The sequence below is a fragment of the Temnothorax longispinosus genome, chromosome 4 (assembly GCF_030848805.1).
Source record: "Temnothorax longispinosus isolate EJ_2023e chromosome 4, Tlon_JGU_v1, whole genome shotgun sequence".
NCBI classification, from domain to species: Eukaryota; Metazoa; Arthropoda; class Insecta; order Hymenoptera; family Formicidae; genus Temnothorax; species Temnothorax longispinosus.
In genome coordinates this window covers 8598588-8615023 of record NC_092361.1, presented here as the reverse complement: position 1 = coordinate 8615023, position 16436 = coordinate 8598588, and positions in this window count along the sequence as shown.

The window sequence follows — 16436 nt, the reverse complement described above, 5'->3', positions numbered from 1 at the left end:
AATACCCGGGGCGATGGCTACGAGAACCCTCGTTACGATGCTGAGTACACTCGACCTCGCTGAACCATGGCCGTCGGGAGTAAGGTGGATGGAGTTCGGGAACACTCTGAGAACCCTCAGTAGAGGCTCGGAACACCGGACCTCCTTTTGCGTGTGCCCTGGGATATTGGATGGGGTAGGCTTCGTCGAAGGCAGAGAGCCGGGGCTAAGACGAAGTGCCGGCTCCTGTCGGAGCGCCGACTTAAATACCCCGGCGCGGCGGGTTCGTTACAAGGGAGGCCGGCGGTCGGGCGAGCCGCGTGGGGATGCTGACGCGCGCTCGCCTTCGGCGCGGATCGGCTTCTTCCGGCGGTTCCGAACTTATCGAGAATTTTGTGTGAGAAGCAAACGAAAAGTATATCGCAGTACATATAACGGACGGATACAATTTTATATATTAATAAATTGGGGGAATCCCCAACAATTATAATGTAGAAAAATTATTGATAACATTTTTTTTTACTCATTTACACAATCAGCATAAAAGAACATTGGATTATATTTGATGTATTTAATTGTAAATAATGTTCTCGTAGGTATTACGAATGTAGTTTTCGCAAGAACAAAGATGTGCACTGCTTAGCACGACTAAAAATTGTAAATGGTCAATATATTTTAAGCGAAAGACACAAGGAGCACGAAAAACCACTTCAATTGAATGTCATTAAACAAGAAATTAAAGCATCACAATCTTTTGAAACAACGAGAGAAATAAAAAATAGAATTATCTCAAAGTAAGTTAGAAATAATAAAATAGAAAATAATAAATTGTTGTAATAAAGACTAGCTGCTATATTTATAATTCGTAATTTGTACATTTATTTCTAGATACGATCATTTACTGGATTTGACAAACATTGCAAACGTGGAAAAATCAATAGAACGTCATAGAAAAAAAAATATTGGACGGATTCCACAAAATCTCGACGAATTACGTAATTGCTTGGAAAACGCAAATTGGAAGCAATTTTTGAAGATGGATGAAGCAGATTCATTCCTTGTACAGTTTGTCATTAAAAATAATGCAACAAAAGCAGTAATTTTTATTGACAAAACTTTGTCAAATTCGATTACAAATGTTATTAATGAAAAATTAACCGTTTTTGTTGATGGGACGTTTGCCACTGTACCCCAACTAAAAAATACCAATTGTCAATTGTGGACAATTGTCATTAGACACGATAATAGAGTAAGCAAAACAATTATTCATTAGTTTATCTTTTAAGTAATTAGTTCCTTTAATCGCAATAGGCACTCTATATTGTGTGTAAATATATCATTAAATATAATTGCTTTTAAATTTTTCAGACATTTCCAATTGTATATGCCATAATGGAAGGACGCACTGTACAAAGTTACGTAAATGTGTTAAGAAAAGTCACGAATGTTCTGAAAATAATACCTGACACAGTAATATCTGACTTTGAAAAAGCCGAACGAAAAGCTTTACACACAGTTTTCCCCAGCGCTACAATCATTGGCTGCTTCTTCCATTACAGTCAGGTAATAAAAAATAACAATACACTTAATTAGCATGAAATGTATGTCAATTTTAATTGTGTTAATTTCTCATTATAGGCGTTAGTACGAAAGGCTGACAAATATGGCATACTAAAAGGTGCCGATAATGAATTGGGTTGGGGTGCAACGAAATTACTAATATCTTTGGCTTTTTTATCACACACATTAATAGAAGAAGGCTTTAAATTGATATCTACAATTATTTTCAACGATTGCACGTATTTGCAGCCATTTTTTCATTATTATAAACAGACATAAATAAACGACTTTAAGCCCGATTCCTTCTCTGTTTTCCAACAAGTACATAGAACTAACAATGTCTCCGAAAGACACAACCGAGAACTTCGATCAGACCTGAAAATACACACGACAATTGTAGAATTTTTAGGTATATAGTGAACGCCTCTTTTTGCAAACATTTTTCCCCCACACTATTTTTATTATTCTTAAAATACAATATTTTTTACAGTTTACCTTTTTGAGCACCAAAAGCATATTCGGAGTTTCGCGAGGCACCTGAAATTTTGGACACGAACGATACGGAAAGCTCAGAAAAAAAGAGATGATAACATATTACAAATTTGGAATGAAATAGATAATAATGAAAATTTGGACCTTCTATTAATTTTATATAAATTATCAGAACTAGTGGGAAAATAAAAATTTTCAAGTAAATTCATAAACATTTTAATACTCCCTATTCTTACTTTAATTATTGTTTCCTAGACTTGTGATTTCTTTGTTTCCACTCCCAAACCCCATCCTTGCAAAAGCCAATATGGACAACACATTCTGTTTGCTGAAAGATAAACATACACTAGTCAGCAGACTACATAAAGTGGCAATGAATATCTGTTCAGAATCTAGCATTTATTCGAATTGAGAGTAAGGGCGAGCAGAGCTACCTGGGGTAAAACAGAGCCATGAGCAGAGAGAAATCTAATATAGAAAGATTTATTTGTTATCGACCTCCCGTAAGCGCGCTATCTATCGAGCAGCGTTTCTGTTGTTGTCGCGCTGCGAGGCATCCGTCCAATTTAACGCATGCGTCGTGTTTCTTTCTATATTCGTGCGTAACGCTGACGCGCAGGCGTTCCCGGACTTTACCGCGCAAACAACGACGTTCTCGTCGTCACTTCTTTTCGGACGCTCAACGAGTGAGCATGTTAGTTATCGCTTTGATATTGCGTAGATACGCTACTTCTATATATTAGTAGAATCCTTAATATCCCGGCTTCTGAGGAAACAGAGCTGTTATATACAGCTACATTGCTGATTTGAGAAGACGAAACCTTGTCTCTGGACTTTCTGAGTGCTGAAAAGGAAAACGAGGAAATTCTGATAGTAACCACGAGGGCGGCCATTAATCCCGAGATATATTCTTGGAAGGACGAGGATCCCTTGCGTCGTCTTTATACTTTATAAGTATATTTCTGATGAGAGAATTCCAGTTATTTTATTCTGGAACAAGCCTAATTTTGGCTAATTTCAAGGTAACCTTATCATTCTATTTGGTAAAACCGTTCTTGGGTTTGCATTATATTCAGGCTTTACACAGCCTAATCCTCGGATATTGGTTACTGAGAATATTGTGAGATTTTCACGATTCCATTTTGTGGTGCACATAAATTAATACGATCGACAGGCCTTTTCTCGAGAGCTCAGTTCCTTCGTGAACTTTCCAGAAGACGAATAGTATAAGGCTATTCGTGCTTCTATCCGTATAACACATAGCGTGTTCGGCGCGTGACAACTGAATATTTGAGGCGTGAAACATCGCGTGATTTGAGCGTGATATACCGTGTTAAACTAGTACGACATTGCGTATTCTAAGCATAATACATTGCGTGTACTAAACGTAACTGAAGTCAATATAGATATTATTATCGAATGATACAAATAGTAAATACTGTCGAAATTCTCAGTTCGAGAAACTATATTCCTTTATTAACTGTAATTATTATTATTCTATTTCTTGCGTGTTTTTCTGTATATATTGCTAATAATTTGCGATATTAGTCTATATTCAACTTATACAAGTTTATTCAGGTCAATAATGATTGAAGTACCATACACTATTATAACATATCGAATTCTAAACATGATCTTTACTTTCAGAGATTATATTCTTATTCGACGTTCTATGCTGAAACATTACTTGAACTTAGTAGTTTGATTGGTAAAAGAAAGATTAAATATCTGATAAAAAGTAACAAAGAAAACCTTCAATCATAAATGACAACAATTCAATATAATCCTTTACTGCATTGTTCCTGTATGATTTACGTTCTTTGCATATGTTTATGACTGTTTATTATATTGTGCATTCATTTGATTTCGTTTAAATTACTTTGACATTGTCTAATTGAGATAAACATTAATTGCTGCATTCCTGCACAACTAAATGTAATACTTTGATTTTGTTATAAAATGATTTAAACATTGTACTTTTATTTTATGAATACTGGTAAGGTTTTTGGCAGTTTTCCTTACCCGTGCAACGAATGTTGGTATTCGATGAGATTCTGCCAAATAAAGTATAATTGATTCATTAAGCAATTAAGGCATCGTTCTTTCCTTCCCTTCGAATAAAGGTTTGATACTCAGTTCCTATACAATATCAAACAGGTCTGTTCAAAAGCGTCGCGCGCGCGCGCGCGTGTGTGTGTGTGTGTGTGTGTGTGTGTGTGTGTGTGTATGCATAACATCTACAATTTAATATAGTCAGGATAAATTAATAGATTTTATTAGTTTATCCTGACTATATTAAATTGTAGATGTTATATGCATACACACGCGCGCGCGCGCGCGCGCGCACACACACACACACACACACACACACACACACACACACACACACACACACGGGGAAGTGCGAGGGGGCCTTCGACCCCCCCTCCCCCGCACCCATCCCGCCGGTAGGCAGCGTGGACCTCGCTTTACAACTTAAAGTACATGCTAAGTTGTAAAGCGAAATTATAAAGTACATGCATAGGGAGGGGGGTGCAGAGGAGCAAAGCCCTCCCGTCCACGCATGTACTTTGATATATTATATAAGGTATATTCATCATATGAAAGCTAACAATAAGTGATATGCATTCTATAAGTATAGCGGTATACAATAATGGAAAATAGAAATACCGAAGATTCCATAGAAATCTTAAAACAAATAACAAATACTGTCCTTTCATTATCACGCATGTATCAAAAAAGTTTGATTATTTTGTATTCGTCGCGTATATTTTGAAAAAGACTTCCTCTGGGTAACTAACAGATTACTACTTACGCAGTGCTAATAATCTACAAAAATTAAATTGTGTTGCCTAGGGATTTTCGTTAGTACCAACATTATCCCCTTTACTTTTTCGGGAAACTGTCGTGTAACTTGGTGAAGCGAAACAAGATTTTAAGGATCTTGGTGAAAAATTAGTTCAGGAAATCGATGTATCTGAAATGATTTTAAATCTGAACGCAGATCAAAGAAGAGTATTTGACGATGTGATCAACGCCGTAACATCGCCGGATAATAAAAATTACTAGAATACGTTAGTGGAGAAGGAGGTACTGGCAAAAATTTCTTAATTAAAACAATTACATGCTGGATAAAACAAAATCTCAACAAGGATACCACTTACAGAGCGTTGCAGTTACCCGTTACACATGGTGATACTCCCAAGTATACACAATTATCTGATCACGTTTTGAAAGTTTTACGGGCAGATCTGAAAGATGTTATTCTTATTATAATTGATGAAGTGTCAATGGTATCTAATTTAAGTTTAGCGTATATACATTTACGACTATCTGAAATATTCAATACCACTGAAGATGGTTGGTTTGGTCAAAAGCATATTCTTTCATTTGGAGATCTGCTTCAATTATTTCCTGTACGTGAAAATTTTGTTTTTGTTCGATTATCAAAGAAAGAAATTGATAAATATATTGGCCCTATAGCGTCTACTTTGTGGAAAAATTTTAAATATGACGAATTAACGATCAATATGCGCCAGCAAGGAGATGAATCTTATCGTGAATTACTCTCGAGAGTTCGTATTGGTTTATTGACAAAATCTGATATTGAGATTCTCGAAGAAAGAAAAATATCTTTTAAAGGCGAGTCTTTCGAAACAAGATTATACGAATTATGTAATTTGATTGATAATTTGCCACCTGGTACCGTTTGTTTACTGCCTGCTTGTCATATGTGCGATGTTCTTAACACTGCAATGTTAAGTCGTATTGATTCAAAAGAAATATTATTAATTGCTGAAGATACGTATGAATGTGATAGACATATAAAAAAGAAAGTAGTAAAAAAATTGACGGATAATGATGAAGATAATACTAGAACAGCTGGACTTTCAAGACAAATTACAATTAAAATTGGAGCTAAAGTCATGATAAGACGCAATATTGAAGTCACTTTAGGCCTTGTAAATGGTACAATTGCTACAGTTATTTCTGTTGTGCAGGATACTGATTATGTAGAAAAGATAAAACTTCTTTTACCGTCTGGTTTGGAGTATTTTATTGAAAGAGTAAGTGTCAAATTTCAAGTAATGGATATGGATAAAGTGTATGTTGTTAGAAAACAATTTCCATTATCTTTGAGTTATGGCATCACTATTCATAAAAGCCAAGGATTAAGCTTGCGAAACGCTGTTATAGATATGGGTAATTCTGTATTTTGTCATGGTCAACCATATGTTGCGTTATCCCGAGTAACATCTCGGAAAGGATTGTATTTAATTAATTTGGATCCGTCATCTGTAACAGTTAGTGATAGAGTTATTACCGAAGGTAATCAGCTAAGACGACAATTTATACCACAAGCAAAAATGATTACTGTTGTGTCCTGCGAGGTGGTCGGGGTCGTATAACAAAACTATATGATAAACTATATGATGATTTATTATTAAGTAATCCAGTTCTGCTTACAATGCGTACCGTGCCCGCACGTTACACGGGAGCGTCGGCCGTCGACTGACTCTGCCCTCGTGTTCTCACTCTGGCAATATCGCGGCATTTGGGGAAATCATTCCCGAATCACATGATTACAAGGCCAAGCTAACAATGTAGGAGCACCGTGAATACACCACAACTCCGTCCTCGTAAATTCCGACATTACTTCTTTAACCGTTCTGAACGCCGCACTACAATCGGTGGTTTTCCTTGACTGATTTGATAACGCTCGCGGTTCTAATGTTCGCCTCCGGGTACTTAATAATTTGATCGATATGCCGCTTCCAAATTTTACCGGGTGCTATTTCGACTCTATACGTTACAGGAGACAATTTCTGTATGATTTTTCCTTCGCTTCGTTTATCGTTACGAGTACTAAAATCGTCAACCATTACCGTTTCTCCAATTTGGAATTCGACATTTCGACTACCGTTTTTCGCGATAACTTGAGCTAATTGTTTATCGGAAACATCACTACTAACGTCCGGCTTTAACAAATCAAAACGAGTTCTCAATTCTCGCTTATAAACCATATACGCTGGTGTTCTTTCTGTTGTGCAATGTTCCGACGTCCTATAATCAAATAAAAATAAGTTTACCGCATAATCTAACGATTTACCGCTCTTTACTATTTTGTCCACTTTGTCTATAAAAGTCTCTACAAAGTTTTCTGCTGCGCCGTTCGTTGCAGGGTGGTGCGGCGCAGTGAAGCTGTGTTTAATGCCGTTTCTACTTACAAAGTCTTGAAACTCATTACTCGTATATTGAGTTCCGTTATCGGTAACAAGATGTCTTGGTAGACCATGCCTAACGAGTATCTTCTTAAATTCGTCAATAACTTTTGGAGCTTGCGTGCATTTGTGCATATCAATTACTTCAGGCCACTTTGAGTATGCGTCTATAATTACCATGAACATGTGTCCGTGGAATGGACCTAAAAAGTCTGAATGAATTCAGCTCCAAAACTTATCGGGGTAAGGCCAAGGTGTCAAAGGTACGCTCGCAGGTGATTTCTCTCTCGCACACATACTGTACATGCCGCAACCATATTCTCGATTTCACTGTCGATGTTCGGCCACCACACATATGATCTTGCAATCATTTTTATTTTCACTATTCCGAAGTGCGATGCGTGAAGTTCTCGAAGGACACTTTCCTTGAGCTTCTCTGGAACCACAACTCTATATCCCCACAGTAGACACCCCTTATCCACTGACAACTCGTCTCGTTTCGCATACAAGTTTCTCTCCTCCTCGCTCAATTCGCCTACCTTTGGCCACCCGTCTCTTACATATCGAATGACTCTACTTAACATTTTATCGCTTTTACTCTCTTTCGCAATCTCTCCCGCGTTTAAAACTTCGCTTTCCTCTATGTAATTTATCGCAGTGAGTTCTTTATCAAAAATTAGAGTCGCGTCATCGATAGGGAGCCTTGATAGTGCGTCACAATTACTGTTATTTTCTGATTTAACGTACTCAATTGTATACGAAAACCTTGAAAAAAAATATGCCCATCGCTGCAGTCTACTAGCCACTGTAAGTGGAATTTCCTGTTTTGGGCCAAAAATATGAGTCAGAGGTTTGTGATCAGTTCGTAAAATTATCTGTTTACCGAAAATGTAATTGTAAAATTTTTTGAAACCGAATACTATCGCACTAGCTTCCTTATCGATTATCGCTCTATTTAATTCTGGTTCCGGAATTACTTTCGATGCAAATGCTATCGGTTTCTCAGTTTTGTCTTTATATCGGTGTGATAATATCGCTGCTATTCCGTATGCCGATGCATCGCATGCTAAGACTAATTCCTCGTTGGGATCAAAATGAGCTAAAACTCTCGGGGACGCTAATTCTGTTTTTACCCAAAAGCAGATGCGCATTCTTCATTCCACTTGAATTCATCTTGTTTAGCACACTCATACAGAGGCTTTAATTTCTCGGCTCTATTTGGCAAGAATCTTGCATAATATGTTATTAATCCTATGAACGAGTCTAATTGCTTCTTATCTCTCGGGGTCGGCGCGTCAACCATTGCCTTGACTTTTGTTTTAGACTTGTGAAGTCCATTTTTATCGATTACGAATCCTAAAATGTCAAGTCGATCTTTGAAAAAATCACATTTATTAATGTTTACTTTGAAACCGGATTCTTCCAGTCGCGTAAATACCGTGTCAAGAGCTTGCGAGTGCTTCTCGTCGTTAATACCGGTGCAAAATATGTTGTCAAGGTATGGTATCACGCCTTCGATACCCGCTAAACATTGCTCTATTTTCCGCTGAAAGTCTCCCGGCCCCGATGCAATGCCTTCTGTCATTTTTGTATACTTGTACAATCTTTTATGTGTAATTATCGTGAGATAATCTTGACTTTTCTCGTTTACCGGAATCTGCATATACGCGTGTTGTAAATCTATCTGTGAAAATTTCTCGCCGTTTTTCAATGCTAAGAAGATTTCGTCTATTAATGGCAACGGATGCCGATCCATTACTAAGCAAGGGTTTACCGTGAGCTTGAAACCACAAATTCAAACTTTGGAAACTTGCTTGGAAATCCTTTAATAACGTTTGTAACGTGACAAATGTCACGTCCCTCACCCCAGATGGGAGCTCGGCCGAGGGAGGCGTCAGGGATGGTGCCTCCGCCCGGGGCGGGCGGAGAGCGAACATTTAGGTTAGGATTAAGATCTGTTGCAAGCGTTACAGGTTGAAGGAGAGCGGAGCAGATGGCCAGGGTCACGGAGTTGTAACGGCCTATGCCGCATCGAGGGACTTACGGCTGGATAGCAGGAAGCTTCCGAGGGCGGACGGTCGACGGGCGGGTCACGCTGGAGCTTACAGCCGGAAAATCAGCTGGCCTGTCAGGGCGTCACCAGCGGCACGAGAGCACTGCAGCCCGAATACGGAGGACCCGAAGAGGGGGACGCCCCGACGAATGTTCCCGTCAAGGAACGGGGCCAGCCGGTGTACCGCCACCGGTCGACGAGCCAGTGCCCGGCCAGCCTGGCCGTCGAGAAATCGGACGATGAGTCGCGGCCTGGACAGCCGGTCTCACGTAGGCGGGTTTTAAATCTACCGCCGGCGGATGGGAGCAGTGACAAGGGGCGCCCTAGTAAGGCGCGACGGTCGCCTAGGAGGATCGGTAGCGTGCCAGGGCGCAGCACCTGATAGGGCTAGGGACACCGGCGCGCGCGGGGGCTCAGCGTGGTCCCGCCGGGCCGAAAGAACGCCACTGTCGCAGGGGGGACAAACTGAAGATACGGACCAAGAGTTCTATGTTACGCAGCCCCGGGTCTACTAGAGTGCGCTAGTATTGCTGGAAATTGAAGTTTCCCATTAAGAATTGAAAAATTGTATGCCTTTCTCCGCAATGGCCGGCAGTTATTTTTTTTCGTCATTCTTCGCATGTTCGTTTTGTGTATGTGAAAAGTAAGTAATGATAAAGAGATAAGGACCAAGAAGATCAAGAAAAAGGGCGGGACTGCAATTTCTCGTGGGCCGTATTCACAAACTGCTGAGGAAGGAAATTGCGCCGAGCGCGTTGGTGCCGGTGCACCGGTCAACTTGGCCGCGGTAATGAAATATCTCGCCGCTGAAGTATTGGAATTGGCCGATAACGCCGCTCGTGACAACAAGAAGACAAGAAGGATTATTCGAATTATCCCCCGTCACCTGCAACTCGCCATCCGCATCGACGAGGAATTGAATAAGCTGTTATCCGGCACGACCATTGCCCAGGGTGGCGTCAGTCACAAAGTGAATATTTATTTTAGCATAATGAGTCACAAAAAGTGTGCAATAGTAGGATGCTCTTCACGAAAGAAGCAAATGTACGAATTTCCCAATCCTCATAAAGATAAACAACGATTTATAAAGTGGTTAATTAGCACTGGAAATTCTGCTTTATTGGATTTACCTGTGGAAAAAATAAGAAGAAGAACCATTTGTGAAGATCACTTCGAAGAAAAATATAAATTAAGAAAAAAATTAAGTTACCACACTATTCCAACATTATTGCTGCCAGGTAAATATTTTAAGAATTATGGTTTATTTAGGATTAATTTTTAATATAGTGTTATATATTGTATAATATTAAACTCTAATTCCAAAACATATTTTTGCAGAACCAATTTCTTTTAACATAGAGTATGACATACTGAATTATGGGGCCAGCAGGTCAACTGAAATTGCAGGAAATGTAAATAAGGAAGTTGTTGAAAGTTCATCAAAATGTAAGTTCTAGGATATTTTAAGTTATATAGAAAAAATATCTATTATATATAGAAAAATCTTTCATATATATTAAGAATATATTTTAAATAATTAACATTTTTATATTTATAGATGGGGATAAAGAAGATGCAATAATGGACAAAGAAGATGCAACAATGAACAAAAAAGATGCAACAATAAATAATGGAGATGCAACAATGGACAAAGAAGATGCAACAATGGACAAAGAAGATGAAACAACGGGCAAAGAAGATGCAACAATGGACAAAGAAGATCCAACAATAAATTATATCGACGATAATGAAATAATAGGTTTGTACAAAATTTTTTTACATTTCATTTTTTTATATATTTTTTTAGATTTTTTAATTATAAACAAATTTATATTTTGTTACATATCTTGTGTCGACTTTTATAAGAAAAAATTAATATTATTTTAATTTTCATAATATTTTATTTTTTTACTTTTTCTAAAATCTTTTTTACTAGCATTTGAGAAGTTAAAGTCAATGATATTTCAGTTTAAATCAATTACATTATAAAACAAAGTTTGTATATTATTTTAATTTTTGGAAAGTTAATATATGCAATTATGTTAATTAAATGGTCTAGTGCCATATATGGAAAAAGATGAACCAATTATAAACGATGTGAGAATTGTAGAGGATCAAGAACAAACTGTAGAAGATAAAGTTATCAAAAATAAACAAATATCAGTAAGGAAAGTGAAGAAGGAAAAAAAAAGGTATCGGATATTTATAAAATTTATTTTTAGTTTAAAATATGTATTGTATTAAGAAATTATATAACTTAATAATAATAATAATTTAAAACGTTTATATTATTAACATTACAAATTAATTAAATATATTGGATTAGTATTGTAGTAATATGTAATATAATAGTATTATAGTAATACAACAATAGTGTTTAGTCCCGAATTCAATATACGCGCCACGCTCCCTCTGCGATACTTCATGATTGCGCGACCATCTTTGTCGATATCGATATATATCGACAGATCTGCGATCGTTTATATCGAGGGCGTCGACTACCGCGCCTTTTTCTTTGTCTTGTAACGATTGAGCCTCATGGCGGTTGATCGCAAATTATTACGTGTGTAATAAAGTACTCGAGAAATACAAGCGTGGTACTTCTTCAACCCGAGCATAAGCCGACACCAATAAACACGGGTCGCAACATTGGTCATTCGAGCCGGATGCTGAAGTTTCCGTGCAATTCTCGTGCGTAACGTACACGATAATACATACACGACCGCCATTACAAGGACAGCCACCGTAGAAACAATACGGACTCAGTACAATTGCCATCCTTAGCCAAGAAGGACGAGCACGTACGTCGGCTGTCGTCATCGTTTTCGCATACCGCGAAGCGCAGCCTCTTTACTTGCCGCACGAGGCGTCGCAATTATAGCGTCGCAGCGGCACATAGTCACTCGCATTCACGCGAGCTACAACCGCGTCGTGCTAACGCACGGCGTCCTCTCGCAATTCCGCGAGCCATCACCGGACCTTCTCCTATCCCAGCAGAGGACGGTTCCCATCGCAATTTTGAGGTTATCATCAGGCTTCTTTGTATTTAAACGCCGTCGCGACGAACTGTCTCCGTCGCATTCAGGCGAGCCTCACCAGACCTCGACGTGCCTTAACGACACCACCACAGGAGGATTATCTACCAAAGACAGCGCAGAGTCCTTTTGAATAAACCAATATTTATCTGGTGACCTACTGTTACATTTGTAAGCGCCGAATAATTGTCGTTGTCATAGAATTACCTAAAACGCTTAGTAACACGTAAGTAAATATAATTGCGAAAATTATAAAAGGGTTCGACTGTTACGATATATACATTGCGTATAGAATTTTTCGCGATCGACGCTAGATTCTAAGAGAATTATATAACACGCTCGGAGAAGCTCGTACGTTTTTATTGACCAGAAAACGATTATATTCCTTCGCAATGGCAGAATTAGGGCTTTTAGTTAAGCAACGCGGTAGAGTAAAGGCAAAGCTCACAATGTTCAGTAATTTTATCGAGCGCATTAACGAAGCGCCAGAAAACAAGGAAGAGTTACCCTTGCGAATTGAAAAGGCAGAAAGTCTCTTAGCAGAATTCGATTCAATTCAAAACAAAATTGAGGATATAGACGATACGGAAGCACAAGAGATAGAGCGGTCAGGTTTTGAGGATAAATACTACAAGCTGATAACAGCAGCGCGAAAATTACAGATAAACGAACGAGCTCCTCCTCCGCAAGTTTATCAACAAAATTATCCACCGCCCCCTCAAGCTAATGTTGGTAATGAACAATTTGTGTTTAGGCCAGCTGTAAAGCTTCCAACTATTGAACTACCAATGACGGTAACTATGAGTTTTGGATAGCATTTCGAGATCTATTCGAGTCACTTATCGCGTCAAATGCCACTATACCAGCTATTCAAAAATTGCATTATCTGAGATCAGCATTGACTGGTGAAGCCGCCAAGGTGATAACTACATTAGAAATCACCAACGATAATTATGAAGTCGCCTGGCGTTCACTAAAGCAAAGATTCGAGAATAAAAAGTTGCTCACACATCATCTTATTCAAACATTAATCGACTTGCCATCCATTACTAAAGAGTCACACGTTGATCTCAGACAATTAGCAGATAACATCTCACAAATTACTCAAAACCTTGCGAAGTTAGGTCAGTTTATCGAGCATTTTGCCATATGGGTCATTCATATTATGCTACCTAAAATTGATAGAGGATCTCGTAGGGAATGGGAATTTAAGAGATCCGAGATGGAAGAATTTCCCAATTTAGACGAATTTACAGATTTTCTTATTAACCGTAGTGCGTTTCTGTTTAGAAGCGGTATCAAGAGCAAGTTCCTCCGATACACGCAACAATAGTAAGACTGCTCAAAATCAAAATAAAGGCACTTCGCGCTCATATGTTGCTTCGGATAATTCCTCCTGCTCTATATCCTCCTGCTCAAAGGATCATAAGGTTCATGAATGTGGTTCATTTCTTAATATGTCGGTTACTGATAGAAATGCTGAAGTTAAAAAGAAACATTTATGCATTAAATGTCTCAAGCAATATCATGGCAAAGGTTGTAAAACTTCTAATTGTCAATTGTGTAAAGGTTATCACAACACGCTCCTCCACAGGTCTAAGTCTTTGCCAGCAGAAACCAACAATGAAGAGACAAAATCATCACCTGGTGAAACTTCATCAAAAGCCGTCGATTCGAACAACGAAAAACAGCAATCTACGGTCGCCTTAAGCGCAGATTCATCAGCTGTCTCGCTAAATCACTGCGCTACTGAGGGACCTCTTCAAGTTCTCCTTTCTACAGCCGTTCTGCTCATTCAAGATTCGCACGGAGAATTGCATAAGTGTCGAGCCCTCCTCGATAGCGGATCGCAATCAAATTTTATTACGCGGCAATTAAGTAATAAATTAAAACTACAATGCAAAGCTATTGACAGGACCATCTTGGGCATAAGCGACACACCCATAAGTGCCGTCCAACAAGTCGATGCAACAATACAATCGCGTACAAGCGCATATCAAGTAAGGCTTCCCTTTTTAATCATCGACAAAATAACTGACCGCCTGCCAACAGCTAGAATAAATGAAAGCAGCTTAAGTTTTCCACGAAACTTAAAATTAGCGGATCCGAATTATCATATTCCCGGAAACATAGACTTGTTGTTGGGAGCATCCGTTTTTTGGGAGCTTTTAGGAAGCAAGCAAATCAGATCATCAAGGAAGGCTCCTATACTTCAAGAAACCTCTTTGGGTTGGATAATTTCGGGCAACGTGCACCAAAGTGGCACGCATCAACAACAACACAAGGCATATTGTGGCATCTCTACCAACGCAGAAATTCAACGGCAACTGGAAAAATTTTGGCATATGGAAGAAATAAAGCAACCTAAGCATTATTCTCATGAAGAAATCCAGTGTGAGGAACACTTTCTCGCAACACACTCTAGGAACGCGGAAGGTCGTTTCGTAATACAATTACCGCTGAAGAATGGCATTTAAGAATTAGGAGAATCCTATGAAATCGCCGTGAAGCGACTAAAGGCACTGGAACGCAAGTTAGAAAAGCAGCCCGCTTTAAAACAGCAATACCACGAGTTTATGCACGAATACCTCGAGCTAAACCACATGTCGGAAGTTCCAGTAGACAAAATAGATGACAAACCGGTCTACTACATTCCGCATCATGCAGTACTAAAAGAGGACGGCATAACTACAAAATTAAGAGTAGTTTTTGACGCTTCATGCAAAACAACTTCTGGCCAATCACTTAATGACTTTCTCCAGACAGGTCCAAACTTGCAAGATGACTTATCCGACATAATCATACGACTGCGTCAGCACGAGTATGCATTGGCAGCAGACATTATTAAAATGTATCGCCAAGTCGAGGTGGCGGATAAACATCGTAAATATCAACGCATTGTGTGGAGATGGTCACCTAACGGACCAATTCTTATAATACAGCTGAATACAGTCACGTACGGCATGACAAGTTCATCATTCGAAGCCATTAGAAGTATGCAAGAGACAGCGCATCAAGCCAAAAAGCACTACCCTCGGGCGTGTGAAATAATAATCAAAGATTTTTACGTAGACGACCTATTAACGGGAGCCAATTCAATTGAAGAGCTGAAAAAATTGAAACATGATATCGTTAACGTACTGTCCAGCGCAAAATTTGAACTCAGCAAGTAGAAATCCAACACTGCAAAGATAAGCGAATCAGACAACAATGAAGTTGCAGTTAGGATCGGAGAAACAACAAAAATCCTAGGCCTATGGTGGAACACAAATACGGACACATTTCACTATCGCGTCAAGGGAGGAAATGATAAGGAAAGGATTACGAAACGCAATATATTGTCAAGAATAGCCGCTATTTACGACCCCCTTGGATGGATGGGCCCTTTAGTAGTTCGCGCTAAAATAATATTGCAGCTTCTTTGGCAGATGAACAAGGATTGGGATGAAAACATTACGGGAGAGACATGCGCAATGTGGATCTCATGGAAGGCGCAAATCACGCTAATTGAAAATATTTCCATTCCACGAAAAGTTCTATGTCATAATCCTATAAGGATAGAACTCCATGGCTTTTGTGACGCCTCCGAGGCCGCATACGGCGCTTGCATATATTTGCGCAGTGTCAACTCCGAAGGAAGATATACAGTCAAGCTTTTATGTGCTAAATCACGAATAGCCCCCCCTAAAGAAAATAACCTGGCCAAGGCTAGAATTATGTGCGGCCGTATTATTGGTTCACCTAGGCGAAAAGGCGTCTTAAGCACTAACTATTCAGCTGCAGGATACATGTTATTGGAGTGATTCTGAAATAGTCTTGTCATGGATATCTAGTGAAGCAAACAAATGGCACACATTTGTGGCCAATAGAGTAGCCGAAATAAATCGCATCACGAACGGTGCTCCATGGTATCATGTCAAATCCAAGGACAATCCAGCCGATCCATTATCGCGAGGAGTTAGCGCTGAAAAAATGGAATCAATGAAACTTTGGTGGGAAGGACCTGATTTCCTACATCATAACTCACCACTATATGCCTTCAAGCCTACAAATACTATCAGCGACATGCCTGAAGCACGGGTGATAACTCTGATG